The following is a 25735-nucleotide window of genomic DNA, read 5'->3' as shown; positions in this document are numbered from 1 at the left end:
ATTTTTCTTTGGTTTTATTCCCCTTCCCTTTTAGCCTAGTGCTCCTTCTTAAGCATGAACTAGTACTCTTCTCTTGTGCACTCTGTTTTCCTTTTTGCTTTTTCTTGGCTATGGCAGCAGCTTGAAGAACTATTAATCTTTTTGACAGAGGTTGATAATCCTCTTCTATGGATTGCTCAGGGGATGGATAGACTTCTTGGATAGTCCTTTTGCCTTTTTCCTTTTTCTGTTCCTTACTTCTGGCTCTATCTTCTTTTCCTTTTTGGATTGTTTCTTGAATTTCTATTGTAGGGGAGTCTTGGATTGTAATGCTTTTTCCTTTCCTCCTACTTTTCCTTAAAAATTTTGGTGGACTGCTTCCAGAGGCCTCAGACGGCTCTTGGAAGTAGTTTCTTGTTAAGAATTGCTCCCGTGTATCCTTAGTTTTCTTCAACTGATCCTCAATAAGAATTTTGATGAGCCCATGGTGGTAAAGATGAGGTTCAATATTGCCTACATGTTTTTGAACTGTAAAACTCATCTTTTTCAAACTTGATAGTAGAAAATGAGGCAAATTAAGAGTGTGACCGTCCATGAAATTCATCATCAGTCTGACATGATACATATAAATAGAGCCAAAACAACCTTCACATGTGATAAATTTCTGAATGACTAACAATAGACTAGACCATTCCTCTTTTAATACATTAACAGGGATGCCTCTTGTGAATACGGTGGTATCCATACCTTGGTTTTGTAGCATGGTTCTCCATATTTGATCTTCCACACTTCTATTTTTAAACCACCTTTCACCCTCTTGAGGTAGGCCTGTGGCAGCTTCTACTGTGGCCTCGGTCACTGTGAATTTTAAATCTCCAACCTCCACTGTTTGTCCATTAAACGACCTTGCAAAAGCTTTGGTCACCTCCTTGTTATAGCCTTTAAATTTTTGGATAAATCGTAGCCATCTGACTTTCTTCAGCAATTCCTTAACTTGAGGATAACCCTCCAAGTATTTCGGTCCTTCCGGCTCAGCTCTCAGTAATTTTCCCATCTTCTGTTTTAAATTCCACTGAGAGTTCTTCTGCGTGTGAGGGTTAAGGAAAAAAAATAGCTCTGTTCAGGGTTTTGGATAGACTGTAATGACGGTAGTCAGGGTTTAGAGCAAACTGTAGTGACGGCAGTTGGAAATAGAGAACAGTGAATGGAAATACCCGAATTACGGGAGGAACAGTGAGTGAGCAGCGATAAACGAGTTCATAAAATGAAATGTGGACGCATGCAAGGAGTATGATATAAGTGGAGTATGAGTGGAGTGATAAGCGGTGGAGTAACGGCAGGATTCTTTCGAGTTGGATGACTGCGTATGAGATCTTACACGTCCCAATAGATGGCTGCGGAAATTACAGCTAGGAAGAGCCGTAGCACAATAGGTGTCACATGGAATCAGTCAAGGGTGCGGACACAACTGACCTTCCTAGAAGTCTAAGACATTCTAATGACAAACAAAACAAACTGGAGCTATCCTTCTCTAAACATACATTATGATATGAGAAATCAAGTGTTTCGTTCTTACCTTTGTCCAAACGTTGTTGTAGAAGTCCAAGCTTTGTTGATCTGGATGAGCTCCTCCTTTTTTCCAAAACCTGCAATCACCGACAGTCAAACAATTAAATAGCACCTGATTATAACATAAAACAAAGCATATTCAACACATAGACCAAGGAGTACATGAAATAACCCATAAACAACAAGTTATTGAGAAGAATGGACCAATTTTCATTAAAGATAATCAAAAGGAACCATTACAACCTGAGCCTTTGTGTTGTGCAAGCTCCTTCCAGGGTCCACAAGAGTCTTCCTCTACTTTGACAAAGCTCACCCACTTCCAAATAGAACAAGTAAAGATGGCAATCTCTCCTCACAAGCTTCTAAATGGGAGTCCTAATTCCTGCAGCATTTACCCTTAGAAATCTATAGCTTTCAACCTCCCTCCTTCTGGCCCAAAGCCTGTATTTATAGTGCTCAAGAGGAAGTTAATCAGGTCCACCATCAATGGGATAGTCCCCTCTTTGGATGGGATCACTCCCTTATTGATGGGATAAGTTCCTCTTTGGTAGGAGTGCATGAACCATCTGGAGGTGCTCAATACACATCAAACAACCTTCTAGAATGCTCTAGAAATGACTACAAGTAAGTTTTTGAAGATAAAACTTGCGCATTTTAACCTTTTCAGAGGGACGCACCTGCCACATTAGATACAGAGCGTCCTTGGACGCAGACCTTATGAACAATAGGTGCGTACCCGCAGGCAAGGTTTGAGAGAACCTGCGTACCCATAGATAAACATATTTATAAAGACTTTCTCTCTTTCTTGGAGTTTTGACATGAATAGCAGAGGCATAAGACTTGCTCAAGAGGGTAGTATGACTGTTGATAGAGCCATACCAACTGTAAATACCCATGGTGACATTTTTTAGTGTAACAGATTGCCCCCTAAAGTGCGAAGCCTAGAATAGATTAGGGTTTTGTATTATCTAGGAAGGGTGAAGCGCTTTATCATTTCGAGGATTATCTCGTGGAGAACCTGGTCAGAACCTGTAATTTTCAACACAAAATACATGTATAAGATTATATCATCACTGGGGTAGGCATTCCCATACTCAGATTAAAACTTTAACTAACAGACTAACTACTCTGATACAGGAATGATTTTGCAGTACATCATAATCATAGACTTTTGTAGACACAGTATGGGCGCAGCCATCTGTTTATGCTTAGTCTACTTAGATAATGAATACAAAACTCCTCGCAGCCTGGATGGTAAAGATTCAATCCAGGGTCTTCATTCCTACTTCTCAAATTGTTACGATTCTAGCCATGCGAATAAATGAGTCGATGTCGAACATGGTAGAAACCACTTGATTACCAGTCGATGATGTGAACTGTTAACAAGCGTGAGAGAGACCACCAGTAATGTCGATGGTTCTCAAAGTACCCAGTACAATCCATGAGATGTGAATGAATGAGTTGATGTCGAACATTTCACGGAATCCTTCGATCGAAAGTCAATGATGTAAACTGACGTCAAAGGCGAGAAACCTTCCATTGATGCATGCAGACTTCAAGGTACTGACGATTTCTAAGTCATCTGTCTAGATAATGTGCTGATGTCGATAGAAAGTGACCCGTTGCAGGCAAGCCCACAACACGAAATCATTGTTCAAGTTGAAGAAATGTTGCTGTAAGGACTGACTCAGGGATGGTCAAATGGATGACAAGTATTTTGCAGATGAGAGTTTTTTTTGCAGACCTCTTGGACACATAACGACACGACAGATGGTTTGGTGCTAAATAACTCAAAGTTAATCCCCGGAACCCGGTTGAAGACTTTCAAAAGTGGTTTGATCAACTGTGAGGTAAAGGATTTCCCAACCCAGGTGAATGAAAAGTGTCGTGTCCAAGAGTGGTAATAAAGTTTCTTCTGAGACAAAAGGTAACAAATAGGCTCATTCTTCTCTCTTTTCCCCCACCATTTCTGGCAAGTACCTCTTTATTTTTTAACAAGCTTGAGGAGGATAACATATGCTTGATTATAAGCTCATCCTTCGGATGAGTCCAACCCAGTTTTGATTCGAACCCTAGGAAGGAGTGGTTCGTTCCTTTTTGTAATTGAACAGGTCCTTTACTGTGAAATGTTTAACGAGCCCAGTATAGGAGAAACTCGGCGTTTTTCAATTTTAGAGAGTCTGAAAAACTTAAGGAATCTCCAAGTTGAACTTTTTCATAAATTTGTGTCCCTCAAGCCCGAAAAAGTATAAAATAATACTTGGGGGAACCGCTTGATCTTGCAACCAAGGAGTACTTTCATAATTAGTGTCACTGACCTGAAAAGTAAAAAGCGATCAAGGACACGTCGTTTTATTTTCGTATCGAGTTTGAAACGACAAAACCACGGCAATCTTTTCCTGATTTTACGGTCAGAAAAGAGCTATAAGGGGACCGTCTTTTAATTCCATTTTAACAAGTGTAAAAGAAACTCTCGGCAATCTTTTCATGTTTTAGGAGTCAGAAAAGGGCTTAAAAGACGACTCTGATATTTTGTTTGTGAAAAAAAGACAATTTTCCCTCTAAGTCCCTTTGTCCTGCAAAAAAGCAACACAAAATCCTGTTTAAGATAGGCAAAAATTCATCGAAAAACATCTTTCCATGGTGAAAAATGAACAAATTCATCCAAAAAACCTATAAAAAGACTTTTTACCATGTCATTTTTACCGTTTGACTGTTGAGGTTGAAAAAGGAGCTTTTGACAAGAAACTTCCCGTGGTCGCTGCGGAAAATCCGACCGTTAGAATCGAACGTCGTCTCTTCCAGGTATTTCACAACATCCTCCTTGTCAATTTCATCCATTTAGAATTTTATTTTAGGTTTCATTTTTTATTTTTGGGGGGTTTTGGGTTTTGGAAACCGCTCTGCGGGGGACGCAGGTTTCCTAAAGGCTGGCCTGCGTCCCCCGAATTTTTCCTACATAGGGAAAAGGTCGGGGGACGCAGGTTACCTTCAGGCCACCTGCGTCCCGGCGCACTGTGCGCCAAACGCGGGGTGTGTCCTCCGCAAAACGCGGATTTTGAAACCCCAAACTCCCAAATTAACCATTGAAATTACCCAAAATTTATTTTAATGCCTATTTGTTCATGTGTAGGGCACTTATCATGCTGGATTGGAGAGAAAGAGAGAATGAGGAGGTTGATGAAGCTGCAATCAATCATCAACCTTCCCTCAATTCCCTAAGAGGATGTGGATTATACAAATACTGGGCCATACCCGGCATGAGAGCTCAGGTAAGATTCTTGGAGTGGCTGGTCGAGAGATGGAATGTTCAAGAGCAATGCTTTTATATCGGCGGGCAACAACTCGAGATAGAGCCTGCTGATATTTACTTTCTCACTGGCTTGCCGAATAGAGGTGAGCAACTCAATCTGGCTGGGACTAGGCCGGGTGGCCAATCCCTTGATAGTCTCCGAGCAGATTGGTGCCTACCTGATCGAGACCATAAGAAAGGCATAGAGATCAAATATGTCTCTCGGCGTGAACTCATGGTCTTAGCTTTCACTGTGACCAGGATTTGTGGCTCAGCCACTTTACATATTGCTACTGGGTCTCAATTTCGGATGGCAATTGACTGTCTCCAAGGCACCATTTTCAACTGGTGTGATGCGTTGTCGGCTAACTTGAAAGCCCAACTGACCAGGGCAAAGACCGGGAGGCTAAAGACCTTTGGATATGGGCCTATAGTCGTGAGCTTTGCCCTAGAGAGAATTCCAATGTTGATCCCTCAGCATCTCACTGTTGATATTTCGGGTCCTCAGGAGCCAAAGCTGGTACGATGGGTTGCGGTGATGGCCCGGCATCCGGACGAGGGTGCGGCAGTTATTCGATTCACTGACAGTTATTTTCACTGGTTAGAGGACCAGGTGTTTGCGATTCAGGACTTTCCGTATGCCGGAATAGATTTTCGAGGTGATCCGGACATGGTTCTTCCACAGGGAGAACAATGGGATGACAGAGGTACTTTATTTTTCACGAGTTTTCAAATTATGTATTTTTTTGTTTTTTATATATATCGTCTCAAAACTGACAGTAGAATTTTCAAAATGCAGATATTGGTCCACAGCGTCCAGCCAACCTCCGGCCTTTCGAGAGGAGACATCCAGTTGCACCGGTACCGGCCCCACAGGACGTGGCGGCTGCAGAGGTACTAGCTGAGTTGGAGCATGATCTACAACATCTAACGGCGGATATACCGGAGACTACTATGGATGATATTCCTATCAGACTTCAGCGCTACGTAGTCGCGGTCCCTGGACCGTTGAGGATATTTTTGCGCAAGGTAGCCCGTGCAGTGGTGTTGTATAGGGAGCACCACCAGTGATTGGCTAGTCACTTTGTAGACACATGTGACATTTTTGACTTTTTGTACTTATCATTTTTGCCGATCATAAGGTGTTTTTCAACCTATGATCGAAGACGATGTATATTTTTTGACACACTCCTATCTATATATATATATATCACTATTACCGGCTCATCTTGTTTAACATGTATGATGAAATGTTTTTAAATTTACTTGCATGATTATTGTAAATGTCTGTCCAACACTCGAGAAGCAATTGCATCTGCTAATGTATTTAAGGACCTTGGAATATGCTGATATTCAATGTAATCAAATTCACGTTCCAAGAGACGCACTCTCAAAAACAACCTTAATAACACAGGATTTCTAATGGCATAAACTCTATTAAGCTGTAATACAACAAGTTCAGAATCTAACCTCACTATCAAACGTCGAATTCCAAATGAAATAGATTCGGATAATAATTCAATCACTGCACTGTATTCTGCAATGTTATTCGTTGTTTGACCGAGGCTTACCCCATGCATAGAAACTAACTCGTCAGAGGGTGAATAGATAACCCAAGCTGCGGAAGAGATATTCCGTGTACTACGACAAGCACCATCAGCAAATCCAATGTATGTTTGGAGGGGCGTCGACATCTACAATATCAAGAGCAAAACCAAGATAAGCCAAAATAACGACAAAAAACACACTCACTAAGCTAAGCACACTGACTAACTAACAATCATACTAGCTAGAAAGAAAACCTAACCTAACTAAAAATTCTCCATACCCACCATTTAAGCATAATACCTCTTTAGGTAAAGTCCATTTCTGGGTTTATCCAAAGAGTCCCCATCAAAATCTACCAGCTCATAAGCCCCTTTTGCTAGCTTTCGCTTTACAATATAGGGTCCATGCCACATAGGAACGAATTTTCCAGCACCTAGCTTATCGTTAGCTTGATCATATAAGAGCACTAGGTCTCCCTCCGAAAAACTTCGAGGGGTCACATTTCTATCATACTGAGCTTTCATTCGCTTCGCGTGAGTCTCGATTGCCAATGCAGCGTCACGTCGAGTCTCATCTAATTTAGCTAAGTACAATAAACGTTTCTCCTCTTCGGAAGTAGCTGGAAGTAATTCGACAGCCATTTGAAGTGATGGGATTTCACATTCAATGGGTAACACTGCTTCCAAGCCATAAACTAGCTGGAAAGGAGTGAACCCTGTTGAGGTTTTTACTGAGGTTCGGTATGCCCATAGCGCCGAAAATAACATGTTGTGCCAATTCGACCGATGAATACCAATGGTTCGTCGGATCATGATAACCAGAACTTTGTTGATAGACTCAACCAAACCGTTGGCTTGCGGATAATAAGGAGTAGAGTTGTCATGGCGCAAACCAAGCTGGCTTGTAAGTTCAGTCATCATGGTGTTTCGAAAATGGCTCCCATGGTCAGTAATAATTGCTTGTGGGACACCAAACCTAGTTATTATATGATTGAATATGAAAACTGCAGCTGTTTTGCCGCTTGCGTCGAATGTAGGCATCGCCTCGGCCCATTTAGTGAAATAATCAACCGCGAGGATGATATACGCATGCCCCCCGGCCGAGTGAGGGTTACAAGTAATAAAGTCGATACCCCATTTGGCGAATGGACCAACGGCAATTATAGGGTGGAGAGGAGCAGGTGGTGCGCGCATCTTTCGATCAAACACTTGGCAGTTGTGGCACTTCCGGACTGCAATGATACAATCTTTAAACATAGATGGCCAGAAGTAACCAGCGCGCAACACCTTCTGAGCTGTGGCATACCCAGACATATGACCGCCACATGCTCCAGAGTGACAATCATTCAAAACTCTCTCAGCCTCTTCGTGAGTTAGACAACGTCGAAAAACTAAGTCTGCCCCCCGGCGATAAAGTGTATCTCCAATAATTTTGTATTGCTGGGATTGAAACCTAATTTTTCGACGTTCCGCTTTTGAAGCTTCAGGCCGAAAGGTTTGGGTTTGGAGATAGATGATTATATCCCTGAACCACGGATCTAAAGTACTGATAAGAAACAAAGATTCGTCCGCAATGGACTCTTCTGCCACAGTCTCTGTGTCAGTACGCGGGAAATCACACATCAATTCCGCAAAAACTAAGGATTTCTTAGACTTGGACTTCTCGAACTCCAAGTCGAACTCTTGCAGGATAACGATCCATTTAGAGTACTTGCCCCCTAGCAGTTGTTTTGTCAAAATGTAAATCATAGGGTTGCAATCCGAAATAACTGTAGTTTTACGGAGAAGAATGTAGTGACGAAAACGCTGGACAGCTTGAACGGCTGCCAGGGCCAATTTCTCCACATGCGAATATTTTAGCTCAGTGGGATTTAAGGTCCGACTGAGATAATATATCACATGTTCCGCTCCGAATTCATCTTCTTGAACTAACACCATTCCAATGGTGGAATGTGAAGCTGCGAGGTATAAGAAGTAGTCCTGGTTGTAGTTGGGAGGATGCAACAACGGTGCATGGGTCAACGCGTGTTTAAGTGCATCAAAAGATTGTTGGGCAATCTCGTCCCAAAAGAATTGAACGTTCTGTTTCAACAACCGTGTAAAACCTTTAGTGACCTCGGCGTAGTTTGGGATGAATCGGCGTAAAAAGTTTGCTTTCCCTTGCAAACTTTGGAGTTGGCGCAAACTCGAAGGAGGAGGCAATTTGATGATAGCCTCGACTTTCGAGGGATCGACGCGAATGCCGGCTTTTGAAACAACAAATCCCAGCAATCGACCTGTTTCTATACAGAAAACACACTTGTGGGGATTCAACCGAATTCGATAATGCCTACACCTCATAAAGATTGCTCGTAGGTGGTCAAGGTGATCAGCTCGACGTAAAGAATGAGCAGGCAAATCATCGAGATACGGTTGCACAATGTGCTTGATGTCGTGAAATGCGTAAGACATCGCCCGTTGAAAAGTGGCCCCGGCATTCTTAAGCCCAAAAGGTAATTTGCAATAAGCAAATGTCCCCCATGGACAAATGAATGCCGTTTTTGGTTGGTCGGCAGGTAGAATATTGATTTGATTATAGCCCGAAAAACCATCCATGAAGGAAAACATTTCACTTCCGGCACAATCATCAATAATTTGATCGATATAAGGCGTAGGATAGTTGTCTTTTGGACAAGCTCGATTGATATCCCTATAGTCGATACAGATTCTTATTGTTCCTTGTTTCTTATTGACCGAAACAATATTCGATACCCAATCCGTTAACGGGATCGGATAAATGAAACCTGCTTTCAACAGCTTTTCGACTTCTGCTTTAATCGCAGCCGCTTTTCGAGGGTGAATCTGACGCAACCGTTGCCGGATGGGTTTAGCATCCGGGTAGGTTTTGATTTCATGAACAACAATGGCAGGATCGATTCCCGGCATTTCCTCGTAAGACCAGGCAAACACATCGCGGAATTCTTGGAATAGGGCCTTGTAAGTTTGGATTTCTTCTTCTGTACATGCGGCACCTATATGAATGTTCTCCTCAATTCCGGGCTTCACTGAAATATCAATGGGAATAGTACGAGAAATATTCCCTAAATTCAACTCTGAATCAGAATGTTTCGTTGGATCCTGAGCGTCTTTGACATATTCAGCGGTAAAGATAGATGAAAAATCATTTTCAAATGCATCATCCTTAGGTAAAAACGAAGATCTGTGATGGAGATCTTCCCATGGTAGATCGTCTACACTTAGGATTTCGCGAAGTTGTTCGTCAGATGACACGACTTCGGGAAACGCTATCCGTTCTAAGGTTGAGGTGAAAAGTGATTCTTCACTGACCACATTCATTTGGTCGACCTCGGTTGAATGAAAGTCGGTAAAAGACATGAGAGCTTCATAAGCAATTTCATATGGACTCAAAGGCATAGCATTACCGAATGAGTCTATCTCAGAGTCAGATGGGACATACCAAGGATCATCATAAATAATGTTTTCTGATGTAATCATATGAATTGTTGCAAACGAAGGTTCTACGCTGAGTGGAGGGAGAGGAAAAGTTCCCAGTAAACCGGAATCCTTAACTAAACCTACACCAACGTCCCTATAAGGGATTGTCGTTTTACCGACATGCTGGATACTCTCTGAAGAGGCTGGGTCGGATGAAAAGTATGTCAGCTGATCAATAGTCACGATCTTACCGTTATGTGGAAACTTAATTACTCTGAAGACCGATGAAACGACCGCTGTCATAGCATATGACCAACTTCGACCCAAAAGAAGGTTGTAGTCTAGAGGGGCATCAACCACTTCCACATCCAGACTAACGGTTTTACCTTCTACCCCTATAGGCAATTCCTGTAGAATACCAAACGGACGGAACCCACGGCCATCAAAGGCCTTAAGGATGGTGGGGGATTGGTTCAACGAAGGAGAACCAAGGGATCTCCAACATTGAATTGACATAATACACGTAGAAGCTCCCTCATCAATCACAGTTCGATGAATAGGCCTGTTTTTGACTATCACTGGAATTTGGAAAGCCATTTGATGGGGGAGTCGTGGTGTACTATTTTCTAGATCGAAGATCATTAGATTCGGATCCTGAACATCAACAGCTCCTATAGCCGACAAAAGCAATTTTCGTTGTGCTGGGCATGATTGCAGCACTTCTAACGCCGACATTGCTGAGGGTGAAACAGCTAAGTCCTCAACAATGTTGTAATTCTGGGCCGCTCTCGCATGTGGATTGAAAGCAGACCTTCGAAGTACACCCTTGGCGGGCGGTTTAATTACTAAGTCTGGGTTAGGTTTCTCGATCTGTAGTGGATCGGAACCAGGAGCTGAGGTTGATGGGTTAGAGTGAGAAGATTCTGCTTCCTTACCATCAACAGGATTCTTACTACCATAATCTTGCGATCGAGTCGCAATCCTCACATGAGACATCATCAAAATGGGTTCTTCACTGGCATTCGAGGAAGAACCTATCATCTTATTCTCCTGCTCCGGAAATGGATTTTTTAACACAGCAGGAGTGGGAGAACCTTTGACTATTTTCACTACCTCGGCCCGATGAGGGCAATCTCTCGTAAAATGATCCTCTTCACAAATAAGACAAGGATATCGAGGTTTGCGCTTTTCGTCATTGGTTTCCGACTTTTCAGTTTTCTCCTTCGGAGCCTTGTCTGCTTTAGCCTTCTTCTTTCCTTTCTTCTTTCCACCGTTTTTTGATTTGGCCGTAGATGACTCTACAGCGTGAATATCGGCGGTAAGTTCAGGAGAAGACTCTCCTGTCGGGGAATCGGGCAAAGTGATAATAGGAGTAGTTGAAGCCTTGGAAGACTTCTTCTTGCTCTTTGTATTCACGATACCAATCATACCATCAGCGGCATGAGATCCCGAAGGAGCAGCAGCGATTTGGTTCGACTTTGGAAGATCCGGAATCTTCTCGTGTAATGTACCCGACTGCGTGTAAACTAAGTCAAGGTATTGTGCCTGAGCAATGACTTTCTCCTCAGTAACTACTCCGGCCTTAGCTACATCTTCAGTAATCTTTGGTAATAATTATTTAACAAACCATTCAGCTAAGATTTGGTCCGGGATAAAAACTTTCACTAGCCTTCTTCGACGTCTCCACTCATGAATGTGATCTGAAATATACGTGGAGGTTGATTGTTTTAGTGAAGTTAATAACTCCGTACCGTTATCGTATCTGACCGGTAACTGAAAGTGAGTTAAGAACGAGGTAGCTAACTGGCTAAAATTGTAAAAAGAGGCCCGTGGTAACTCAATGTACCACTTGGCCGCGAGACCAATGAGTGTACGCTGGAAAAGACGTAAGCGGATCGAATCATCCGAGATGGAATTTGAAGCACACCAAAGGTGGTAAGTCATCACGTGATTGGACGGATCCTCTCCAGACTTACCTTCGAACTTGGGTATATCGTTGGGCAACTTATTTGGCATTGGCGGCCAGAACGGAAGATATTGAATTGGATCGTTCGTTAGGCGCGTCAAGTCTGGTAAATCCAAAGTTGCGATAAACGGTAACTGCCGGTTAGGATCTCTAAAACTCTGGGTCACAATACCGGCCCCAGGAGGAGGATATCCAGGATAACTAGGAACAGGAGTCGCATTTGGGATATTATATCCTCCTGGAAAACCAGGATTAACCAGACCGTACTGGGGTTGCTGAGGTTGTTGATAAGTGTACCCAGGATACGGTTGATACTGGTAAACTGGTTGTTGGACAGCTTGCCCAAGTTGATACTGTCCCTGGTACGGAGGTTGAACAAATTGAGGTTGAGTAGTAACAACCGTACTTATACCAGGTTGGCCTACAGGCATCTGGACTATGGTTTGAATCGTAGATCCAGACAACGGTACAGATGTCTGAGGAGTGGTTACAGAGACAGTAGAAACCGGAGCCGTCGATACTCCAGAAGTAAGTATGGTAGATGTGGCGGTAGTTGCAGCAGCCGTTTGAGATGGAGTACTAGGTGCAATTGGCGGCTGAGTAACTACCGAAGTTACAGAGGTCTGAACACTTGACTGGACAGGTTGCGGTTGCTGGGGTGGACCAGAAACTACAGGTTGTCCTGCTTGAGGTACCGACTGTATACTTGGCTGCAACATCTGTTGACCCTGTGACGGATCCCACACTAACATTCCAGGGTATTGACCCATAACAGGTTGAGGGTACTGAGATCCATAGCCGGATTGAGGATAGGATTGATAACTGTAAGGTGCAGTCCCCATACCTTGACCATATGATTGACCTTGAGGTGGTTGATAACCTTGACCTGAGTATTGACCTTGAGGTTGATAACCTTGAGGTAAATACGGGTACTGGGGTTGACCTTGACCTTGAGGTTGGTATCCTTGAGGTTGATACCCTTGGGGTTGATACCCTTAGGGTTGCCATCCTTGAGGTTGCCATCCTTGAGGTTGATATTGATACTGAGGTTGACCTTGGGGTACATATTGAGGCTGGGGTTGACCTTGAGGTATGTATTGCCCCATAGGAGCGTACTGACCTTGAGGTTGCCCCCCAGACACGAATGAAGTACCTTGAGGTTGCCCCCCAGGCATTAACGGAGGTTGCCCCCCAGGCGGTAATTGGCCACCTTGAGGTTGGGTAACGGGAACTGAACCTGACATCATGTAAATGTCTCCTACACCCAATGGTACATTACCACTGTTTCCAACTAATAACCCATGATCAACGGGTTGAGGAGACGCTCCCGCAAAGGTACCAGAAAGAGATTGATACCCAGTAGGAACAGAAGGACCGCCATGTAAAAAATATTCAGGACTTTGTGTAAACACAGATGACTGACCAGACATATTTACAGGAGTATGAATACCTCCAGGTGGAAAAGGAGTACGAGGTGTGGAAAACCTAGCCCAAAGTTGTCTAAATAATTGGTTAACGAAAGGTACCAAGTAGTACTTCTAGGAGGACTGTAAAAGATAGATTCACGCTCCCTTAGATCAAGGGTAATTTGATCTTCAGGATCAGAGACGCCTATTTCTTCCTCTGGAACAAGTTCTTCAATAGCAATCAAACCAACAGGAAGATTTTCGGTGATAATTCTTTCTATTCTTGGTGAATCAGGAACACTAGGAGTCGGAGTAACAGGTTCGGATATTTCTGGTTCTTCGCCTGTATCACTAGCAGACGAAAAACTACCAACAAGCTCAGAAACTGTAACAGCTTCGGGATTATAACCTGTCTCTAAACTTTGGTAATCTGGATGGACTACCAAGGAAGATTCTCCTTCTTCAGGTGAACCTACTCTACTGCCACTAGGAGGAGTTACAAGGACCTTTAAACCTTCTAAATGACTGGACTCGTCTTGAGGAGGTTCACCCCTAAGTTTACGGGATCTTCTCAACAATTCGGCCACAGAAACAACTTCAGGAGACTGGCCCCGAATTCTACGGGACTGTCTCGGTAATTCCGCCACAGCTAAAAATTTTTAACTACTACAAACGAAAACAAAATAAAATTTCAAATCAAACCACCTAAAGTCTCTAAAGAACCAAACAAATTTGAATCATACGCCTAAAGAATCTAGGGTGTCAAACCAAACACAAACAATATTCTTCCGGACCGAAAGCGCTAGTTGGTGATGAAGCCCAACCTCGCTGGATTCAGTACAGAAATGGTGGGTGGAACAGTTACGCCGACAACCTGCTTAATGAATAGACTGGACCAAGTTCCTCCACTTTAACCGTCTCGAGTGAAGTGAACCCCCCAGAAAATCCAAGTGAGTATAGCCGACGTCTGCTCCAGGTACAGTGGGACCTTCCCTCCACCGTCACCTTGGGTAGAATCCTAAAGATTATGGTCACTAAGGTTACCAACGGCCATAAGTACACCTGGGGGAACAGTCTAAACTCCGACAGCACGCAAGGGCAGAGTAGCAAGCTCAATCCCCTTACCGGCTCCTTGACAGTAATCCAAGGTTTACCGATAAGTGACCCCTGGCTCCTCGACAATGGTTAATCCGAGGTTTACCGTTTGTAATACGTACTGTCTGGCGTCGTTCCCAACGAGGGGGGAATGATCCCCTCACTGGTTCGGACACGAGCTCGTGCTTCTCCTTTAAGAGGAGCTTTCCCAGAGTGTAAATGTAACAATTGGATTTGATTCTATCACAAGATCAACTACTTGTTTGGTTTTACTGTCTTGGAGAGTTAATTACTCACCTACTCCAAGACACTAGCCTGATCTAAATTGATGCTTCAGAGCCCTAGTAAATAAAAGTCACTATTTCAATTTTACTTTAAGCGTTACTTTTATGGTTGTTCTTTAAAGTCACAAGGTAATGGAAGTGAAACCAATGGTGTGTAGACTCGACTCCAACCACTACAAAGATGCACCTAAGATGATTTATGCTACTTTGCTTTTTCAATGAAATTCTTAACTAAGAGAGTTGAGAGAATGCAAGTTTTAGAGAAAACAACTTCCTTAGAAAAGACAATCAAAGAAACAATTCTCTTTTTCTTTTCAAGCACACAAACATAACCACTCTTTACTTGCACGAAAAACTCTTTTTCTTTCAAAACTTTCAAAGCTACTTGAAACAAAACTTTTCAAAGGAGATGTTTTTGTATTTTCTCTTTTTAATAAACCATGTAAACCTATCTTAACAAAAAACAATCTCAAAAGCTACAAAACTACGAAAACTTGACTCACAAGCAAATCAAAAGAGAGATTACTCTAAGCAAACCTAACAAGGCAAAAGCTCACAAAGATGATTCTAGGTTGTTTTACTTGATCAAAATCAAATCAAGGACCAGCTAATGCAGAATCAAAAGACTAGTCAAAACAAAACTCAAATCTTTTTGTTCTTTTCGTAAAATGGAATTCAAGACTTAAACAACAAGCACTTCGAAATTGGCCCAAAAGACAACTTGATGGTAAGTTGCTCCTACAGGTAGACTTTATGACAGGTCTGACTTCTTAGAATGTTGACAAAACCAGAGAGATCTAAGGCTTGACAACTCCTACCGCTAAAGTCACTACAAGACCTACTCAAAAATCAAACCCTAGGGCTTACACTTCGATGAAATCCACTAAAACACTCAATGATATTGAAACAAGTTCAGGTGAATATTCTGGGCAAGGGACTAATGAATCTGGGCAGAAAAAACTAAGAAAAAACAAAATCTAAGAACAAAAAAGGCAAAAAGTGGAATTTTCTCAAATTTTGGCAGGGGACGCAGGCAACCCGTTAGCACAGGTGCGGGCCCGCTCTGTGCACACAGCAAAAGTGCGTCCAGGGACGCACTGTGCAGCACTCAGAGGGTGCGTCCTACTGAAAAACTCAAGAAAACGCAAAATAAAACTAATCCTAAGCTAACCCACCCAGAGACAAGGTCACAGAGCCAAAACCAGAAATATAAACCAATTTTCTCAAAGCAAAGTTCACACAAAAGAAAAGACTCTTCTCATCAATGGAATCTATCCCCAGCGGAGTCGCCAATTTGTCACACGGAATCAGTCAAGGGTGCGGACACAACTGACCTTCCTAGAAGTCTAAGACATTCTAATGACAAACAAAACAAACTGGAGCTATCCTTCTCTAAACATATATTATGATATGAGAAATCAAGTGTTTCGTTCTTACCTTTGTCCAAACACTGTTGTAGAAGTCCAAGCTTTGTGGATCTGGATGAGCTCCTCCTTTTTTCCAAAACCTGCAATCACCGACAGTCAAACAATTAAATAGCACCTGATTATAACATAAAACAAAGCATATTCAACACATAGACCAAGGAGTACATGAAATAACCCATAAAAAACAAGTTATTGAGAAGAATGGACCAATTTGCATTAAAGATAATCAAAAGGAACCATTACAACCTGAGCCTTGGTGTTGTGCAAGCTCCTTCCACGGTCCACAAGAGTCTTCCTCTACTTTGACAAAGCTCACCCACTTCCAAATAGAACAAGTAAAGATGGCAATCTCTCCTCACAAGCTTCTAAATGGGAGTCCTAATTCCTGCAGCATTTACCCTTAGAAATCTATAGCTTTCAACCTCCCTCCTTCTGGCCCAAAGCCTGTATTTATAGTGCTCAAGAGTAAGTTAATCAGGTCCACCATCAATGGGATAGTCCCCTCTTTGGATGGGATCACTCCCTTATTGATGGGATAAGTTCCTCTTTGGTAGGAGTGCATGAACCATCTGGAGGCGCTCAATACACATCAAACAACCTTCTAGAATGCTCTAGAAATGACCACAAGTAAGTTTTTGAAGATAAAACTTGCACATTTTAACCTTTTCAGAGGGACGCACCTGCCCCTTTAGATACAGAGCGTCCTTGGATGCAGACCTTATGAACAATAGGTGCGTACCCGCAGGCAAGGTTTGAGAGAACCTGCGTACCCAGAGATAAACATATTTATAAAGACTTTCTCTCTTTCTTGGAGTTTTGACATGAATAGCAGAGGCATAAGACTTGCTCAAGAGGGTAGTATGACTGTTGATAGAGCCATACCAACTGTAAATAGCCATGGTGACATTTTTTAGTGTAACAATAGGTCACGTCTCAAGAGTACGGGTAATAACTAGAAGTGCAGTCACATTTGAGTTCAAACTCGGAGTAATCATGAGACTGTTAGGGAGATAAATGCGAGGTGTGTGGAGTGACATCGCAGAATAAGAGTGATAGTGCGCTAATATATCAAATCATTGCACATAGGAGAGCCTGTTATGGTTTAATTACTATACGTAATTATGACTTGAATTGTCATTTGATAAAGATTTTTGATCATACCTTTGGAAACTTTGTCAATTCTTGCTCAAGGCTTCTAACCATTTGCTCTTTTTTGATATCTTGGAGATGCCCCATGTCTTTAGCTCAATTACACCTGCATTTCATGATTATGGCACTAACAGTTGATTGTATTTTTGAAAACAGAGTGGTGCTGGCTGCGGAAACTGCTTCTGGCTGCGGAAACTGAGACAGCACCCCTTTAACTGCACAAAGATAGTTAGAGAAGAACTAACTGAATGAAAATAGTCCTGAAAGGGACTTTTATTGATGGAGTGAAATGGAATGGGTGAAAGTGAAAATGAAGTGGAATGGAGATGAAAATGAGATGGAGGTGAAGTGAAATGACAAGTAGTGAAGATGGAAAGAGAAGGAGAGGAGATTTTTTTTGGAAAATATAGAGTGTCAGGTATCCTTGATTTTCACTCTATTTTCTGCATAAGACCGCCAATCTGGGATTGGTTTTCAGGCTTATACATTTTTTTTTTTCTTTTTTCTTTTTTTTCTTTTTCAAAAACTGAAAGAAACAAAGATTAGGCTAGTGGAAGAGAAGGATTCTTCTCCACCAACGTTATTGCAGAATTCTCTTGGAACATTTTGACAAACTCCTCTTTTGAAAGTGGCTTATGATAAATTTTCAATCGGTGGCCATTCACAATAAGAGGAGTTTGATGTTCATCAATGGTCTTGATTCTTACTGCTCCATTGTTAAATACTTTATCAATCTCATATGGCCCAAGCCAATGAGTCTGAAACTTCCCTTTGAAGTCTTTAAACTTGGAATCAAACAGTAAAGCCCAATCTCCCTCTTGAAACTTTCTCTCTTTAATATATATGTCATGCCACTTAGCTCTTTGATGTTGAACTAGACCAGTCCTTAAAATTGCATCTTGTCTGATCTCTTCTAGCTCATTCAGTTGCTTCATTCTGTGCTTTTGGGCTTCTGATAGATTCATCCCCAACTGAACTGCCATCTTGAAAGTCTTGACTTGAAACTCAATGGGGAGCAGGACTTCTTTCCCATAAACAAGTTCATAGGGAGAATGTCCTGTTGTGTTCCTCCATGTAGTTCTGTAGGCCCATAAGGCTTTAGGGAGCCTTTCTGCCCAATCTCTTCTGTGGAGATGAACAGTTTTGGTGATGATGCTCTCAAGAACTTTGTTTGTAGATTCCACTTGACCATTTGCTTGAGGATGGTAAGGAGTAGATTTTCTGTGCTTGATTTTGTATTCTCTCATCAACTTCTCCATCAAGTTAGATGTGAATTGACTTCCCTGATCTATCACAATTTCTCTTGGGACACCAAAACGAGTAAAAATATCCTCAAAAAGAAATTGAACAACTGAATTTTCAGTGGCAGAAGGAAATGCCTTGGCTTCTACCCATTTAGTGACATAATCAGTGCAAACCAATATATATTTCTTTTGTCTAAATGGTGGATTAATGGGTCCAATGAAATCTAAAGCCCATTTTTCAAAGGGTTCGATGAGTACTTGTGGCTGTAATGGAATTTCATTTGAAAGAGTCGGTCTCCCAACTCTCTGGCAGCTGTCACACCTTCTAACATATTGTTTTGCATCTTTGAAGAGAGAAGGCCAATAATATCCTAAAGAAAGGATTTTATAGGCCGTCTTCTTGTCAGCAAAGTGTCCACCACATGGTTCATCATGACATGCCTTGAGGATGTCAGGTATTTCATCTTCCCGAACACATATTCTGATCACACAATCTAGCCCTGTCTTAAACAATTCATTAGAAATCCATGAATAATTTGAACTCTCCTGAATAATTTTCCTTTTCTCATTAGGAAATAAGTGTGGAGGTAGCTTCCCTATAACCAAATAGTTAGCAATATCTGCATACCAAAGAGTCTTAGTAGTTACTGCAAACAAATATTCATCTGGAAACTTATCCTCTACAGGAGAATCTTTGTTAGTATTTTGGATTCTAGAAAAGAAATCAGCTACTGTATTTTGTTTCCCTGGTCTATCTAACACAGTAATATTGAATTCTTGTAAAAATAAAAGCCATCTTGTAACTCTGCCATTAGTAACAGGTTTTTTCATGAGATATCTAATTGCAGAATAATCAGTATGGACAAAAGTTTCATAGCTTGTTATATAATGTCTAAACTTGTTGATTGCATGAACAACAACTAAGAAATCTTTTTCAGTCACAGTATAATTTAACTCAGTGGGAGTCAAATTTTTAATGGTGTAGTAAATGGCATAAGGAACTAAATCATTTTGACCCAACACAGCTCCTAGAGCTGTATCTGAAGCATCTGTAGAAATATGGAAAGGAAGTTTCCAATTTGGCACTCTCAAAATGGGTGCTTCAGATATTCTTGTTTTTAAAGTTTCAAATGCAGATTGACAATCAGGATCCCATTTGAATTCACAATCTTTTGTAAGTAATTTGAAAAGTGGAGATGCTATTTTGGTGAAGTTTTCAATAAATATTCTATAATATCCAGTAAATCCAAGAAAACTTCTAACATCTTTTTGACAATTTGGAATAGGCAACTTGGAGATGACTTCAACTTTTGATCTATCAACTTTAATCCCATCTCCGGAAATATGATGTCCTAAAACAATCCCTTCAGTAAACATCATAAAGCATTTCTCATGACTTAATGAAAGGTTTGTTTCTTTACATCTTATAAGGACTTTTTCCAAATTTTCTAATGCCTCTTCAAATGAATTACCATAAACTGTAAAATCATCCATATAAACCTCTACACAATCATGAATTAGATCAGAAAAGATTCCTAGTACTGCCCTTTCAAATGTTTTGGGTGCATTACATAATCCAAAAGGAATTACTCGGTAAGAAAAAGTTCCCCATGGACAAGTAAATGTGGTCTTGTCCTGATCTTCAGGTGTTACCTGAATCTGATTGTAACCACTAAAACCATCCAAAAATGAGAAATACTTTTTTCCTGCTAAAGTATCTAATACCTGATCAATAAAGGGTAAAGGAAAGTGATCCTTCAAAGTTGCTTTGTTCAATTCTCTGTAATCAATGCAAACCCTCCATTTACCATTCTTTTTAGGTACTATAACCAAAGGAGAAACCCATCGGCTATCTGAAATTGGATAAATGAAGTTTACATTAAGTAACTTTTGGAGCTCTTCTTTCACTATCTCCCTAAGGTTTGGATTCATCCTTCTTTGAGGTTGTCTGATTGGTCTACTGTTTTCCTCAATGTAGATGTGATGAATGCAAGTCTTAGGGTCAATACCTTTCATATCGGTATACTCCCATGCAAATGCAGTAGAATGTTTTTGCAAGATTTTGGTTAGCTCTTCCTGTTGTGATTTTTCCAAGTTTTTGTTGATATTCAATTTTTTTCCTGGAAAACTCTCAATGGTGGAACTACCAAACTCTTCCATAGAGAAAAGAGACATTTGTCTATATGATAGACACTCAATGTCAGAATCCAATTGAAATTGTGTGTGGTCATATTCTGAAGATGGTTCAAAGTTTTTTAATGTGTTCAGAATTTGACTATCTTCACTGATCTCTGAAATGGTAAAGACAGGTTGTATAGTATCTTCATCATCAACCCACTCATTATCTCCTATTTCTGTAATTGCTTTTGTTGGAGGATACAGATTGAACTTCTTTGTCGAATTACCATCAGAAATATACATATCCCCAGACCTACAACTAATAAAAGCATCAGCTGTGGCTATCTAAGGTCTTCCTAAGATGAGAGGATGTCCTCCTAAATTACTCTTCGGAGTTAAAATCATGAAATCTACTGGATATTCCCAAGAGTCTAAGGAGACTGAGATGTCTTCTAATACACCATCTGGTTTAATAATTGATCGATCTGCAAGTTGCAATAAAGTAGGTGTAAAAATAAGATTAGGAAGTTTTAGCTGTTCCATAGTCTGTCTACTCATGATGTTGATAGCAGCCCCTAAATCAATCAAAGTATTTGGTATTTCTACCCCATTGATATGTGTTTTGACAATTGGACTACCGGGATCTACATACTTCTGCATAGTAATTTTTCCCATCATGATATCTGCAATTTTTCCTACCAGGTGGATTCTTCTTGTATCTCTTTGTTTCCTTCCTGGTCTTTTAAGACTCAAATCCTTTATTGTTTTTGCTAGAATAGGAATCTCTTTAATGGCTTGTAACAAGGGAATCTTGATACATACATTCTTCAATTCATCTAAAAAATCATAGTTAGGAAACAAGATTTGTTTTTCTACCCCTTTGTCAATTTGTAATCTTTCAGGGAAAGGAGGTGTGGATGAAGATGCAAGTTGCTCAACTATAGGAGTTTTGGGGGTTAACTCTTTTTCTTTTTATTTTTGAGTGCTCGGGTTTTGAAGAGATGCTTCAGAACCCTTATTGGCTTCAAGAGAATCTTCCTCAGAAATGCTTTGCTTTTGAGCATCTATAGAAGGCTTATCTAGGACTCTACCTGATCTGAGTTGTACATCATTGAGAGGAACAATCATATAGGAAGGAAATTGTTGACCTTCCATCATGTAAGCATTTTGAGGGTTTTTGTTATTGGGGTTTGGCAATGGCTAAGAAGGAAGTTGATTTGACTTTTGTTGGAATGGAAGCAAGAGTTGAGAATTTGGATTCTGTTGAGAAGGTTTTTGTTGTTGTGGAAATGACAATGATAGTTGTGGGTTTTGATTTGGAAGTTGTGGAGCTTGTTGGTTTTGAAAAGATAGAGGATATTGATAAAATTGAGCAAATCTCCCATAATGATTTTGCATACCTTGTACCCATGATTGAAAAGGATTTTGAGGTTGGGACCAAGGTTGTTGCCAAGGATTCCAATTTGGTGGGGGTTGAAAATTCATAGAGTTGTTAAACCCTTGATTTTGTTGCCCCTGCCAAGGTCTCCTTGCAACAAAACAGAGAGACTCGATTGTATTTGGATCTTCTTGAAAGACAGTTTTGAGCCCAGGAATTGAAGGACAATCCTTGGTCTCATGATTCTCTGAACAAATCACACATGTTTCTACAACTTTTGCATCCAAGGGACATTCCCTTAGAGCATGTTTCTTTCTACACCTTGGGCAAAAGATGGCCAAAGCTTCGGCTTCTGCTGTCTGCTTATTGTGAATCTTAAAATTGTCTAGTTGCTCACTAAGACTCCCTAAGATGTTAGTCTTGAATTCATCAAGCATGTTGCCAATTTCAGCCCTACTTACTGATCCAGTTGTAGATTTGTTTGCTCTGATGAGAGAAGGATCTCTAGGCCCTTTTTGATTTTTAGATTCCCCCCTTGAGAGATGGACACATAGCTCTGCTATATCATGAAGTGGAAGTTGAGATATGTCTCCTTTCCCCATCATGTTCAAAATATCTACCCATTCATCTCTAATGGCTTTTAATAGAAGGGATTTCAAGGTCTCCTCATCTAAGTTACTCATCTTTGCTCTTTTCAGATTGTATTGGAACCTTTCAAGTAAATCCTCCAAGTTTTCATCTTCTCTTTGCACCATTTTGAATACCTCATCCTTGTGATGGGTGGGCATACAATAGTCCAGGTACCTATCCAAAAATGTTTGTTTCATATCATTCCAAGTCCTAATGGATTGAGTGAGTAATCCCATGAACCATTTCAAGGCTCCTCCTTTCAATGTTGAAGGAAACAGTTTGAGTTTTTGAGAGTCTTCCAGATAATCATAAGTTCGACACACGACCTCAAACTCAAATAGAAATGTTTCAGGGTCCTCATTTCTTAACCCATGAAAGTTTGGGAGGACAGATGGTGAGATGTTTTTCATTGTGGATCAGGAGTCCTCATCGACTATAGGAAATCCGAATGATTTATCTCCATCCCTATTTCCCCCAATGTTACCTCTACCTCCTCCATTATTTCCTCCTCCTCCTCTACCAAATCCACTTGCTCCTTCCTCTGTCATGGTAGTTTCCCTGGAGACTTCAGAGTCCCCTGGTTCCTCTACTAAGGGTGAACGAGAAGGAATTTCTCCCTCTTCTTCTTCAGATGATTCTACTTCTTCAATTATAATTTGTCTCTCTCTAAAAGGAAGGAAAGGATCTCTTTCTAGTTCAGATTCGATGGAAGGTGTGGGAGAGTAAACTACTGCCTCTTGAATTCCAGGAATCCTAGGGCTAGGAGTATAAGTTGGAGATGATGGAGGTGTCTCTTGTCTATTCCTTGAAGTAGATGGAGTTGTAAAAATCGAACTCTTGGCTCTAGCTAAAAATATTCCCCTAGAATCTCTTGCTCTATGCATGTCATTTTTTATTTTTCTTCAAGTTGGGATAATAATTCTCTTTTTGATCTTCCAGGTCACTCTAGGTGAAAGAAGAGAGCATACTAAAGAAACTATTAAACCAATAACTTTCTCTTTTCTGATCCTCCAGATCACACTAAGTGCAAGAGGAGAGCATACTTTGAGAGGTTATCAATTTTCCTTCCTTGAAATTTTCTTGTTTTTTTTTTTAAAGAAATTGGCTACCTAGTTTCACTTCCCCGGCAACGGCGCCAAAATGTTTGGTCAATTTAGTGTGATCTAAATTGCTATTTATAATGTCAATCCGGGGTTCGTAAACTGACGAAGTGAAGTGTACTATATGTACTAGATAACCATTTCCTTAATCTTTTGTCGTTTTTGAGTTTTTTTAGTTTATTTTTGGATTTATCTTTCCCTAATGTGTGATGGTGAGAGTGAAAGTGAAGTATGAAGTATGGATAGTGATGGTGGTTTCTATGGTGATTTTCTCAAACTTGAAAGTGCTCAAGAAGAAAGCTAAACTAAAATCAATTCTTAAGAGAAAGTAAATGCATCAAAAAGTGAACTAATGACAATGGCCCAGTATCCTTGCTGCTGAATGAAAAGAAAATAAAAACTGAACTTAAAGCAACTCAAGCCAAAAGCAAAGCAACTAATTCACACTACTTAAACTCTTTAGATCCTTTACCCTTCAGCTCAATCTACCTTGTGGGAAGTAATCATGAATAATTCAAGCAATATGCTATCTAAATGGCAAGAAATTAAATTGCATAAAAGAAACTAGTCACACTACTTTAACTCTTCTGGTCCTTTACCCTTCAGCTCAATCTACCTTGTGGGAAGCAACCATGAATAAGTTTAAGTAATATGATAACTAAGTTGCAAGAAATTAAATTGCAGAAAGGAAACTAATCACACTACTTCAACTCTTCTGATCCTTTACCCTTCAGCTCAATCTACCTTGTGGGAAGCAATCATGAATAAGTTTAAGCAATATGATAACTAAATTGCAAGAAATTAAATTGCAGAAAGGAAACTAATCACACTACTTCAACTCTTCTGATCCTTTACCCTTCAGCTCAATCTACCTTGTGGGAAGAAATCATGAATAAGTTTAAGAAATATGATAACTAAATCACACTACAGTTAGTGATATTCTGATTTCTTGCTAATAGAGTCACTTCACTATAGAAAGAAACCGTAAATTGATGAACAATATGACATCTAAATAACAAAAAAAATAAGTAAGTAAATCACAACTTGAAAAAGACAGTGCTGAAATTAAACTTCAAAAAAATGAAAGTTAGCAGGAAGGACAAGATGATCTCATATGCCAATAGTTATCAAAAAGATGAAAATTTGCCCGGGCTGCCTAAGAAAACCTGCAGAAAAGCACTGATCAGTTGACAGTTATAAGAAAACAGGGGTGAAAATCTAAACAGCAGTGAGTTAAGAAACATCAGATGAAGTGTTATGTACAAGTTAATGATACAAGATCATAATAAAACCAAAGGAAAACTTTACAAGGCTTCAGCGCGCAGGGGCCCTCTGCCACTTCAGCCGGTCAACAAGTAATCACACGAATAAGCTCAGAAAAGTCTTCTCATATATTAAAACAACAATATTTATAAACAGTGGGGTGACAATACAACAGTTCAGAATTTTACATAAGGGAAAAAACTTCTTTACAGCGTTCATCGACGCATTATTTATAATGACAAAATGCTAAAACTATCTAACTAACTCCTACGCTATTGATTGTATTGCCCAGGGCACGTAGATCCCTTCAGCCGAAATCTAGCGTAATTGTCATCATGTTTATTAAATCTCTGGAGTGGTTGCTATTAGATTCCGGTTACAAAAGTGATTTCCAGGTGTGCTCGTGTCTTCGTGAGCTGAGGACTGTGCCACGTAACATTCACGTGCTCAAAACAGAGACGTGCCACCGCTGAGCTCTTTAGTTGGCTCTACCTTTGACCTTCGTTGACCGTGACCTTCCATGGATGATTTGGCTGCTTGTTGGAAATAATACTGAGAGGGGGTATGAATCAGTATTATCAAGTTCTTTTAATAAATCTCCCTTATTTATTCTTTGAATTATTTTTGCATGTCAGTACCATAAAATAATGATCATGAACAAAGAAAACAGATAGTCACACCAAAGAACACAAGATGTAAGGTGGAAACCCAATGTGGGTGAAAACCACCTGTTGCAATATGTCTCTATCTTCTTTCAAATTAGAAACTCCTTTTACAATGGTTTTGTACTGGTGCAGTCCTTTACCAGTACGCAGGTTGCAACCTGCAGAGACCTACAACTCTCTCTCATTTT

The sequence above is a fragment of the Pinus tabuliformis genome, chromosome 1_1, assembly GCF_031772625.1.
Source record: "Pinus tabuliformis cultivar Carrire ecotype Pingquan chromosome 1_1, CPIR1, whole genome shotgun sequence".
Lineage (NCBI taxonomy): Eukaryota > Viridiplantae > Streptophyta > Pinopsida > Pinales > Pinaceae > Pinus > Pinus tabuliformis.
This window is presented reverse-complemented; position numbering follows the sequence as displayed.